This window comes from Silene latifolia, chromosome 1 (genome assembly GCF_048544455.1).
Source record: "Silene latifolia isolate original U9 population chromosome 1, ASM4854445v1, whole genome shotgun sequence".
Taxonomy (NCBI): domain Eukaryota; kingdom Viridiplantae; phylum Streptophyta; class Magnoliopsida; order Caryophyllales; family Caryophyllaceae; genus Silene; species Silene latifolia.
The window spans coordinates 94972521-94984084 of NC_133526.1; positions in this window are offsets into that span (position 1 = coordinate 94972521).

Below are 11564 nucleotides of genomic sequence, written 5' to 3' on the forward strand. Positions count from 1 at the left end.
CACAACTTGGAGGTGATTTATTGGTATCCTTTTAGGCTTAGTAGTTTGAAGAAACCGTATCTATGATGGAATGTGTACCCTTAGATTGCTTCCCTTGTAGATAATTTCCGCCACTTAGATGAGGAAAGTGGCTATTCATTTTTGTAGATGCATCCACTACTTGCTTTTATGTGCTTTAATGCTTGGATGTATCGCCATTTTGGCAAGACCCACCTTGCCTTGCAAGAAGGCATCCTACCTCATAGTTGTCTTGTTGTGAGTTGAAGGGGCGGAGTGAGACCCGCTAATTGTCTCACATCGGTTATATTATTAGGATAGTTTAAATAAAGGTCTAGTTTTAGTCACCTCTTTACTCGGGACGAGTAAAGGTTCGGTTTGGGGATGTTTGATGTGACTCTTAATTGTACACATTTAGTCCCCTAATTGAACCTATTTTGCATACTATTATAACATTTCAAGGCCATTATGTCCGTCAAATCCTTTCTACTTTGCTTTCCTAGTGCATTTTGTATGACTTGTAGGAAAGAGGACAATGAGGCGGAATTTCCGTCCCCCGTGCATAATTGGAAGGTTGATGACGACCTTAGATGGACTAGTATGAAGAAGAGGCAAGAACGACAACCGACAAAGCAAGAATAAGGAGTATGCAAAGACTAAAGGCCGTGAAGCAAGGATCACACTGTGCAACAATCCGAGCGGCTTAGGCACAAAACGAGCGGATCCTCCCCTTATGATCCGAGCGTCCCGTGCTGAAGACGCTCGGATCCTTCCCTCACAATCCGAGCGTCTCCCCTCCTGGTCCGAGCGTCTCGTGGCAGCACTAGCGTGATATGCTCATCTCCTCGCAAGACTTGCATTTCCCTACTTTAAAACTTAGCATTGTTATTTACTAATCTATCCTTACTTAACCTAATGATGTACTACTATATATACCCCATTTGTAAATAATCACAAGGGGGTCCAAGGGAGGTCAATTAGACAACCATTAGACTAGGAGTAGATTAGGATAGTTTAATCTCAACCATTCCACTTTAATCTTTCCTTAATCATTGTTCAAGTATTGTTATTATTGAGTAATTGAAGATTATTGGGTTATTATTGGAGAATTGACAACTCTCCACCAATCAAGTTCTCTTCTTTTATTCTTTGCTTTATTATTTGGAATCATCTTCATAGGTATAATTCTCTTTTACTCTTGTTTAATTATTGTTAATCACTTTCATTTATTCATCATATTTTGCTTTGTTAATATGATTGACAATCTTATTAGCATGTTGAACTTGATAATAAGTGAGTAGTCTTTTAGCTAGGATTAATGGGTAATTAAGGGAAACCAACATGGGGAATGATTCATGCTTAATCTAATATGTTTTCATAATTAAATTGCTTGCTTGTTGTGATTTTAACTTATGCACATGTTATGTTTGATGAAATGCGAGCCTATGAGTCCTTGCATTTTTACCCATCACTTATCTCTTCAATGAGGCTTGTAAGACATAAACCAACTCGAGCCTCATTAGACCATGCGTAAAGTTTAATAGGAGGAGACTAAGTCGACTTGTAGGTGTAGATACCTTATTTCTGCACCTCCCGCAAGCCACCCGGTGATGATTGGGCCGCATGTTTGGTACGCGGAACGATTTGTGACAGTTCGTAAGTTTATCGTTAAGTGATCGCTTAAACACTTGTTTCTACCTCTTAATTGTCATCTACGTGCCGATACGGTCGTTTTGGCAGTAATTAGAGTACATTTGGAGTCCGGGTCAAAAACCGTCTTCATTTTCTAAAACCGAGTCAGAATGTTCTGGAATGTTCCGGATATTTCTATTCCATATTTCGCAATCTTTTAATCTTTGGCAAAGAATTTCCCGTAATATTCACACAAAATATTAAGGAAAATAAGATTAATTCGTTATTCCATAACCAAAACATGGAAATTTTTCTTCCGCAGGAGGAAACCACTTGGGAAAGGACGCAGCAAGTGCTACGCCTCTTCCAAGAGACGCAGTGCCTGATATGCCTCTTCCCAAGTCCTTTTCTGCGTATTTTTCGTATCTTTTCATATATTTTCGAGATTCACTTCCAAAGTTTCTCCGAAAACCCTAATTTCTTTCGTGTGATTAGAATAAATAGAGACCTTCGGTCTCACATATTTCTCACGCGAGTGTCCGCCTTTCTCTTCTCCCTTTGCATTCTAGACCACATTCTTACTTTTTGGCGTCTACGTGCTTGAACATTTGACCACGTAAGCTCGGATCTTTCTGAGTACTAGCCTCGTTTTGCATGACCGACCAATTTGACCAACTCCACAATCAATCAACTTAATCAATCTTATTCGTTTTCCTCTTACGAGGGCACTTTCGTCGTACATTCGAGTCGAGCATCACTAAACGTTAACTTAGTTCATCTCGTTTCGTCAAACATGTAAGTCTGAGGGTGTAAATCCCTATTCTATTATTGTTCTTTATTTTTTTTTGTATCATATTGTAAGATTTATGTCGAAAGCACACTTAAAACCGATTTCTAAAACCTTGTTTAAAACCCTTTTTACGGATTATCAGAAGACAGACATCGAGAAAGGACGCAGCAATTGCTGCGCCTCTTCGAAGGGACGCAGCACTGCTTTCTTCGCCTCTTCGAGGGCCGCCAGCAGATTCTGCTTCCTTTCTTCTTCCTTCGTCTTTTGTTAATTTGTTTGTTTTTCTTTTGTTTTCAATCGTTCGTTGTTTCTTTGACATAATAACTTAAGCATAATAATATGACATATCATTAATCGTCATTAGTATTTAATTCATTATTAATATCCCGACTTAATCCCAAGTAATTCATATTTGCGGGTTTTCATCATTAAAATCAAATTCGGGTTTTAGAGGTTCGATTCATCAATATTGAGTCTCTGGAATTCGTCATTGATATATTTTTCACCTTTTGTTTATCGTCACCATCATTAATTCATCATTAGTAACTTGTTTAATTTAATTAGTTTGTTTATATTTTTAAATAATCTTTTTAATCTTGTAATAATTCGTTTTAATTAATGTTGTTCATGTTTTATCACCTCAATCGCATGTAAATAATCTGTTAATCACTTTCATCCGAGTCAATTATTCATAATCGATCATTAAAATCACCAACGAACATTAACGAGATGCAATTCCGGCTTCACAGCCAGAACTGAGCCAAGGAACGGACGCAGCAATTGATGCGCCTCTTCCAGAGGGCGCAGCTCTGCTGCGCCTGTTCCTGGTTGATTTCTGTCTCTGAACTCCCGTTTTGCCTTGACCTAGTTATTAATTACGTATTTAATTAACTATTACTCGTATTATCACCTTAATTCCTGTTCGTTAATTCATTTATTCTTTCTTTTCCAAAATTATCCGTTTTAAATGTATTCTCGACATAAATCATTGAATCCGATGTAATTATTGTAATTTTCCTTTATTGTATTTCTTTATTATTGCTTATATGCTCTCATATGTAATTAAACTAAATTTCTACCTCGACATTAATTGTATGTTAAATTACGTGTTAACCGACTTAGTTAATTCTCACATGTTAGGATTAATTTAATGGATGTTGCATTGCATGCATATAATCGACAATATATCGAGTATGAATAAGTTCCCTTATCATTAGTAGAGGCCGCTATCGAGGCGGGCGGGATTAGGTGTTCGATCAAAAGAGCTTCCTAATACGTACCCTCACCCCTTACTCCTGATCTCTGTGAACATCCGTGTTCATTGGCATCCACGAGAGTCATTCTAGACATAGAATGCTAAGGGTAACGAGTTCTTGGTGTTCATATCACTACTTTGTGTCTTGACATGGCACGAGGTATTCGAACGGTTTCCAATTTTCCACAATAAATTGGTAGCGACTCCACAAATGCAAACGCTTGTTTCCCAAGCGCCCCCGTGGGCCCGCGTCCACAGTTTGGCGACTCCGCTGGGGATAATACACTTACGTGTAGCCAAAAGGGTGAAACTTGAACAAGGTTAGGGAATAGTTTGTACAAGTCAATTGTCGGTTTTCATAACTCGGTCTTCCTAGATCGTTTATTCGGCCTTCCTAGGCCCAACCCAACCAATTCGACCAATCATCCCGTCTAAACGGTCCTAATTCTTATTTGGGCCTAAGGATGGATAGCGATTGACGTCATCCATACCATAGTACTTACTCTTGTTTGTATCAAGGACTTTCAGTACTTGAGGAAATGGACTAGGAATCGGCCTTACTCTTGTTTGGTACGAGCCTCTCCACCAACTTCGGGTTTGATTGTTCGGTATGGCAACCCACCCTTTAAACCAAAACCCTTTTAAATGCACTCAGAATCCCGTTATAATGCTTGTATAATGTTTGTACCATATGTGATCACCATTTCTAAAACAAACCATGACGATTTTTTGTAAAATCAAAATCCTTCTCTAAAAAAAGTAAAAATTTCGAAACTTGGGCCTAATATTAGCGCAAAACCAGTCGAAACTCTATCCATTTGTCGAGTCAAAATTCGGGCTTTAAAACCCATTTCAAAACCTCACTTCGAGTCCACTCTTACAACTACACTAAAGTTGACTAGGACCAACATTTTTTTTCAAACTTTGTCATTTCCTGAAAACTCACTTGACACAAGCGGCACACTCCCACTTCACGAGTCAAAACATTTCTTTTCGAGTAAGTGTGCTAGAATGGTCAATCGTGTTTTGATTCGTCGTCGATCTCTTATTTAGTTTCCAAGATGCCTGAAACAAGCGACGTGAACTTCAACCAACTCTAGAATGGTAATGATCAAATCCTAGCCGCGCTAGCTCGTCTCCAAGTTACTCAAGACCAAGTGTATGATCGCCTTGACACCATTGAGGGCCGAATATATGCCGTAGAAACAAGGATGCCTCCTTGAGAAAGTGAAGTGTCTGATGAATTTGTGAACAACTTCGGGGACGAAAACCCTCCCATAGGTATGACTGCAGCTGAGAAACGACTCCAATACTTGGAGGAGCAATTGATGTATCTAAAAGGGGATGACATTTATAGGGAGAACAATCACAAATATGAGGCCGTGAGTTCCAAGTTGCCAACCAACTTCAACATGACGGATATCCCTAAATTCAAGGGGCATGAAAACCCTTTGAACCATATTCGTGCTTTCAAGGATTACATGTCTGTCAAAGGCATTAAACCCGAGATGTTCTTAAGGATCTTTCCTTCATCTCTTGACACCATCCCAAAACAATGGTTCTATTCGCTAGAGCACAAGAAAATCGCTACCTGGGATGATGACGCAATCGAGTTTGCTAAACAATATGCGGATAATGCTGAAATTCAAGTCAACATGCGCACTTTAGAGGTTCTTACCCAAAATGACAAAGAAGGTTTCACCGACTTCCTAAGTCGGTGGAGGAAGACTAGTACTCAACTTGTTGAACGTCCGGATGAAGCTACCCTTGTGGAGAAATTCGTGGACAACCTAAAGCCCATCTATGCAAATCATTTGAGGTATCAAAACATCAAGACCTTAAAAGATTTAACCGTACTAGGGACGAGGATCGAAGATGACATCCGTAAAGGGCTCTTGTCTAAAACGATAGGTCGTGGATATCAAGGCTCAACAAGTCGTTCTTACGGCTCTACTAGCAAAACTGATGAAGTTAACCTCCTCGAGCCATCTAAGAAGAGTACCCCTCCAAGGAAATTCACAAATCTAGGGGACACATATTCCAACGCTCTAAAAAGGTTGATGAAGCTGGGTAAACTTCAACCCATAGGCCCTACACCCGAACCAGAAAAGAAATCCAAGTTCTGGGATGAGAATTCGTACTGCGAATACCATAGAGGTAAGGGAAATGATACAGAAAAATGCTACAAACTGAAAAATGTACTTCAAGATATGATTGAAGACGGTCGCCTTCCAATACCACCTGGAGGTAAGCCTAACAACACTCAGAATCCTCTTGGAATTCTAGTGATTACAAGTGAAGAATCTACCATAGATTGTTCACACCTCATTTCTCCAGTTGAAGATGAAATTCATGCAATACAAAATGAAGGGAACTACTCTACCATTTCTCCAACCATCACTGATTTCATTGCATGGGCAAGAAGTGTGAATAGGCAAGTCATGGAACTAGAGAGTGCAGTGGCAACCTTACGTGATTCGAACGCAACACCTGAAGAACGTGCACCACTAGTATTCTCTCAAAACACTACAATGAAAGAAGTTTTAGTCGTGGTTGATGAGCTAGTCAACCAAATTATCCATTAAGAGGCTGAAATCATGAGAATGAGAGAACTTGCTGCCATCAATGGGATATGGGCCGATGATGAAGACGAGTATCTCACTGAACACTACTTAGTCAAATTCAGTGAGGAAATAGTCCAAAATTGTGAAGATCAAGATGTAGACCACCTTACTCGTTCGGGACGCCCATACCAAAACACTTCTCAAAATGGTCCCATAGCGAACGGTCCAACCAATGTGGTCATACCAAATGATAATGAAGAAGGCTCTACCGACCACTTGCTAAAGCACCTACAGAAGACAAAGGCTCTACCGACCACATCGCCAAGCTTTACTGCAAGCCTTGGCCAAACTAAATGTGGCACATAACTCCACACGCGACGACGTGATCAACTTGGTCTTCCAAGAATCACCAAAGCTAAGTAATCCTATTACTTTCTCGGATGAAGATTTGCCACCCTTCGGTGCTAGTCATAACTTGGCTCTTTATATCACTGTCATTTGCTTAAAGAAGAATGTGACAATGACTTTGGTATATGATGGCTCCGTAGTCAACGTCATACCCTTGAAAACGGCATACAAATTGGGCATGAAAGAGTCGGATTGGACCCCTACCAACCAAGGTGTTCGCGCATATGAGGGTACACGACGAAAGGTAGTAGGACTTGTTAACCTAACCGTAGTCACAGGGCCAATTGAGCGAAAGGTCAACTTCCAAATAGTGGACATTGAGGCATCCTTTAACATACTTCTGGGAAGACCCTGGATTCACGCTTCCAAAGCGGTAACATCCACACTCCACCAGAAAATCAAAATCCTACTAAATGGTAAGGTGGTGATGATCACTTCGTCGCCCATCAAGGCAGTAATCGAAAAGAAGTCAAGTAATCAAGTCCTTGCAGATCCAGTACATGAACTTGGGGGCTTCCATATCATAAATGTCATAGAAAGTGAGTTGGCACCCTTATACTTCAATCCCTACTCTAACTTAGTGGTCAACCATATACTCAAAACCCAGGGATACTTCCCGGTAATGCCTTTGAATCCTATCCGAAGAAACACCTTTGCACCCTACAAAGAGGGTAACTCACAAAGAATACCCCTTGGACTAGGATACAAACCCACTAAAGAGGAAGTTATCGAGATGCTCGCTCAAGTGCAAAACCGTAAGGACGTGGGAATCCAAATGTGACCCTACCTCCCTACCCTAAATGGACACTTCGTTAGGGAAGGAAGTCAAGATATCTTTCACGGATTTCCTGAGCCTTGGCACTATCTCAAAAGGAAGCTAGCCGGAATCGAGATCTTTCACGACTGCTACTTCATTCCTCCAGAAACGGTTCCTACCGTCAAGACTCGTCAAGCACCTTGCCTGGACGAACAAGCCGTGAGTCTACTATTTGGAGAAGATCGATTTGTTAGAGCCGCGCAGAATGAGATCATTACCATGATACTTCAAGACGATCACTTCAACCCTACCGCGGTAATCATAGAAACCAACACCAATCAGCAGAAAGGATGGAGAAAATCGATCAAGTGGACAAACAATCAAGGAAGACTCTTCAAGCTCACCCCTGGAGAAGGAGAGATGTTCAAAGGAGAACCCGAAGATGATGAATTCGAGCCAGAGTCAGAGTCGGAGTCAGAGTCGGAGTCTAGAGAAGTTCCTAGAGAGTCTCCTCCTGTCGTCATCCCCACTCCCCTCGTTTCTCCTAGCTTAGTGTCGAATAGCAATAGTAGTTCGGGAAATGTCCTAACCGCTGTCCCTTTACCGCCACTGACTACAGATCATATGGCTTCTTTGTTTCAACTTTTCTCAAATTTTAATATGAATAAATCAGGTTCTGCTTACCCTTTGTGTTATCTTGAATTCAATTCTGTTTACGATGATACTGAGGATGACCCAGACCCAGACTCAATCGAAATACCTCCCTACATAGCCAAAGAAATACTACAAGAGGGGGAAGGGGGGCCAGTGATAAAAACTACTGAACCCATCAATGTAGGAACTGAACTAGAACCCCAAGAACTTAGGATAAGGACAACCTTGAGCCCCACTGAAAGGGCCAATTTCATAGACCTCCTGCACGAGTTCAAAGACGTTTTTGCTTGGTCCTACAAAGATATGCCAGGGATCGACAGGGATATCGTAGAGCATAGAATCCCAATCAAACCAGGTTTCAAACCCGTGAAACAGAAGCTTCGTCGAATGAGGACAGAATGGGCTCTCAAGATCAAAGAAGAAGTCGATAAACAATTCAAAGCCGGGTTCATCAAAGTTTCTGAGTACTCAGACTGGGTAGCTAACATAGCACCCGTACCCGAAAAGGATGGGAGAATCCGCGTTTGTGTTGACTTTAGAGACTTAAACAAAGCGAGTCCTAAGGATGACTTTCCTCTACCACATATCGACATATTAGTGGATAATATGGCGGATCACGCGTTGCTATCCTTCATGGACGGATACGCAGGATATAACCAAATCAAAATGGCCATAGAAGACATGCATAAGACCGCCTTCGTCACTCAATGGGGAACCTATTGCTACACGGTTATGCCATTTGGGTTATTCAACGCCGGAGCTACATATCAACGCACTGCAACTACGCTATTCCATGACATGATGCATAAAGAAGTTGAGGTATACGTAGATGACATGATTGTCAAGTCCAAGGAAAGAGAGGGACACATTGTGAACCTTCGCAAATTCTTCTCAAGGCTACGGAAGTATAACATGAGGCTCAATCCTCAGAAGTGCGCATTCGGAGTAACATCTGGCAAACTCCTAGGATACGTTGTTAGCCAACGAGGTATAGAAATAGACCCTTCCAAGATCAAAGCTCTAATCAAAATGCCGCAAGCTCAAACAGAGAAAGAAGTTAGAGGATTCCTAGGCAAGGTGCAATACATAAGTCGATTCATATAAAAAATCACCATGATATGCGAACCTATCTTCAAGAAGTTAAAGAAAACAGATCACACCATGTGGGATGATGACTGTCAGAAGACTTTCGACCGAATCAAGGAAATACTAGCCAAACCACCAGTGCTCATGCCACCTCAACGAGATCAACCTCTTGGTTTATATCTCACGGTAACTGAAACGGCCATAAGCGCCATGCTAACTCAAACTGTAGGAAAAGAAGAAAGAGCCATCTACTACCTTAGTAAGAAGTTCTTGGAGTACGAGTGCAAATACACACCACTCGAGAAGACATGCCTCGCTCTTGTGTGGGCAACGAAGAAGCTACGCCATTACATGCTTAGCTACTCCGTCAAAATATTCTCTAAAATGGATCCTGTCAAATACCTCTTCGAGAAACCCATTCTCAATGGACGTTTAGCAAGATGGACTTTGATGCCCTCAGAGTTCGATCTCAAATATGTATCTTTGAAAGTTATAAAGGGACGCGCCGTTGCCGAATTCTTCGCAGAAAATCCCATCAATGATACACAAACGATAGACACCTGGTCGTTTCCAGATGAGGATATACTCCAAATGGATGTAGACTCCTGGGACCTCTATTTTGATGGGGCATCGAACTTAAGAGGATTTGGAATAGGAGTGTTGCTCATTTCTCCTGAAGGTGAGCATACACCAATCTCTGTCAAACTCGACTTCGAGGTGACAAATAACGCTGCAGAATACGAAGTCTGTCTCATTGGATTGCAAGCGGCAGTAAGTTTAGGCATCAAGAATCTTCGAGTAAATGGGGATTCATCTTTGATCATCAATCAAATTATGGGATCTTGGAAAATCCGAAGTGAAAGCTTATCACCTTATCAAGCCAAAATAGACCAAGTAGCCCAATTCTTCGATCAAGTGACCTACCTACATCTACCTCGAGAAGAAAATCAATTTGCAGATGCTCTTACAAAACTTGCATCTTTGATTAATATGCCGGATAGCATGGTAGAAATGCCTTTATGCATCGAACGACGATCAGAGCCAGCTTATGTGCACCAAATCACCGATGAAGAGGAAATTGTGGAGGAACCTTGGTTCCAAGCAATCCTAAACTTCAAGCTCAATGGCACCTATCCACCAGAAATGGACAAAAGGGGACAACGCACTATCCGCTTGCTAGCTTCCCAATACGTTCTCATGTAAGGAGAACTATACAAAAGAACACCTCTTGGTGTAATCCTACGTTGTCTTAATCATTCACAGGCACGGAATGTGATGGAAGAAGTCCATGATGGAGAATGTGGCCCACACATGAGTGGACCTATGATGGCAAAGAAAATCACACGTTTAGGGTATTATTGGACCACGATGGAATCTGATTGCATCAAATATGTAAGACATTGCCATAATTGCCAAATCTTTGGGAATGTGCAACATGTCCCTCCTTCATTGCTTTACACCATGACATCTCCCTGGCCATTTTCTGCTTGGAGAATTGACATCATCGGCAAGATCACTCCAGCCGGAACAGGAGGTCACTGTTTCATCCTAGTAGCAATCGATTATTTCACCAAGTGCGTAGAAGCGGCTTCCTACACCAGTCTTACGGCCAAGAACGTGGCAAAGTTCATACAAACCAATATTATCTGTCGATATGGTTGCCCACATGAGATCATTAGTGACAATGGATCACATTTCCAACCTGAGACTGAACAAAATTAAGCATCACCACTCCTCGCCATATAGACCACAAACCAATGGCGCGGTAGAGGCAGGAAACAAAAATGTTGTCACGATTATCAAGAAAATGATTGACAACTATAGAGATTGGCTTCCATGTCGTACAACCAGTCGAGCTAGAAGTACCATCCTTTCGTATTTTACTCGAAAGTCAAATCCCAGAAGCCGAGTGGAAGAGGGATAGATATGAAGAACTCATCCTCCTGGATGAACGAAGGTTACGTGCATTACATAATGTGCAAACATATCAGGCACGTATCAAACGAGCCTTCAACAAAAGGGTTAAGCCAAGGAACATTAAGGAAGGAGACTTGGTCCTCAAATCAATTAGAGCTCTTTTTCCTGTCGATCCACGAGGAAAATTCAAACCCAATTGGGCCGGGCCATTTTTATTAAAGTCCATACTTCCAAGGGGTGCGGTTAGGATCACAGACCTAGATGGGAACGAATTTGCCAACCCGACAAACCTCGACCAACTGAAACGTTGCTATGCCTAGAATAGGAGCAAAAACGCGCCTCGCGTAACCTCATGTGTCGCTATTGTGGCACGAAATAAACGGCCCCTGGCCAAGCTGAATTAAGCTAATGTCATCTTGGTCTTGCACGTTGACAATTTGTCATCCTCATATCATCAAACAAACTAAATTGCATTTTAGGAGTAAGTAAAAGCTCATGCTTATT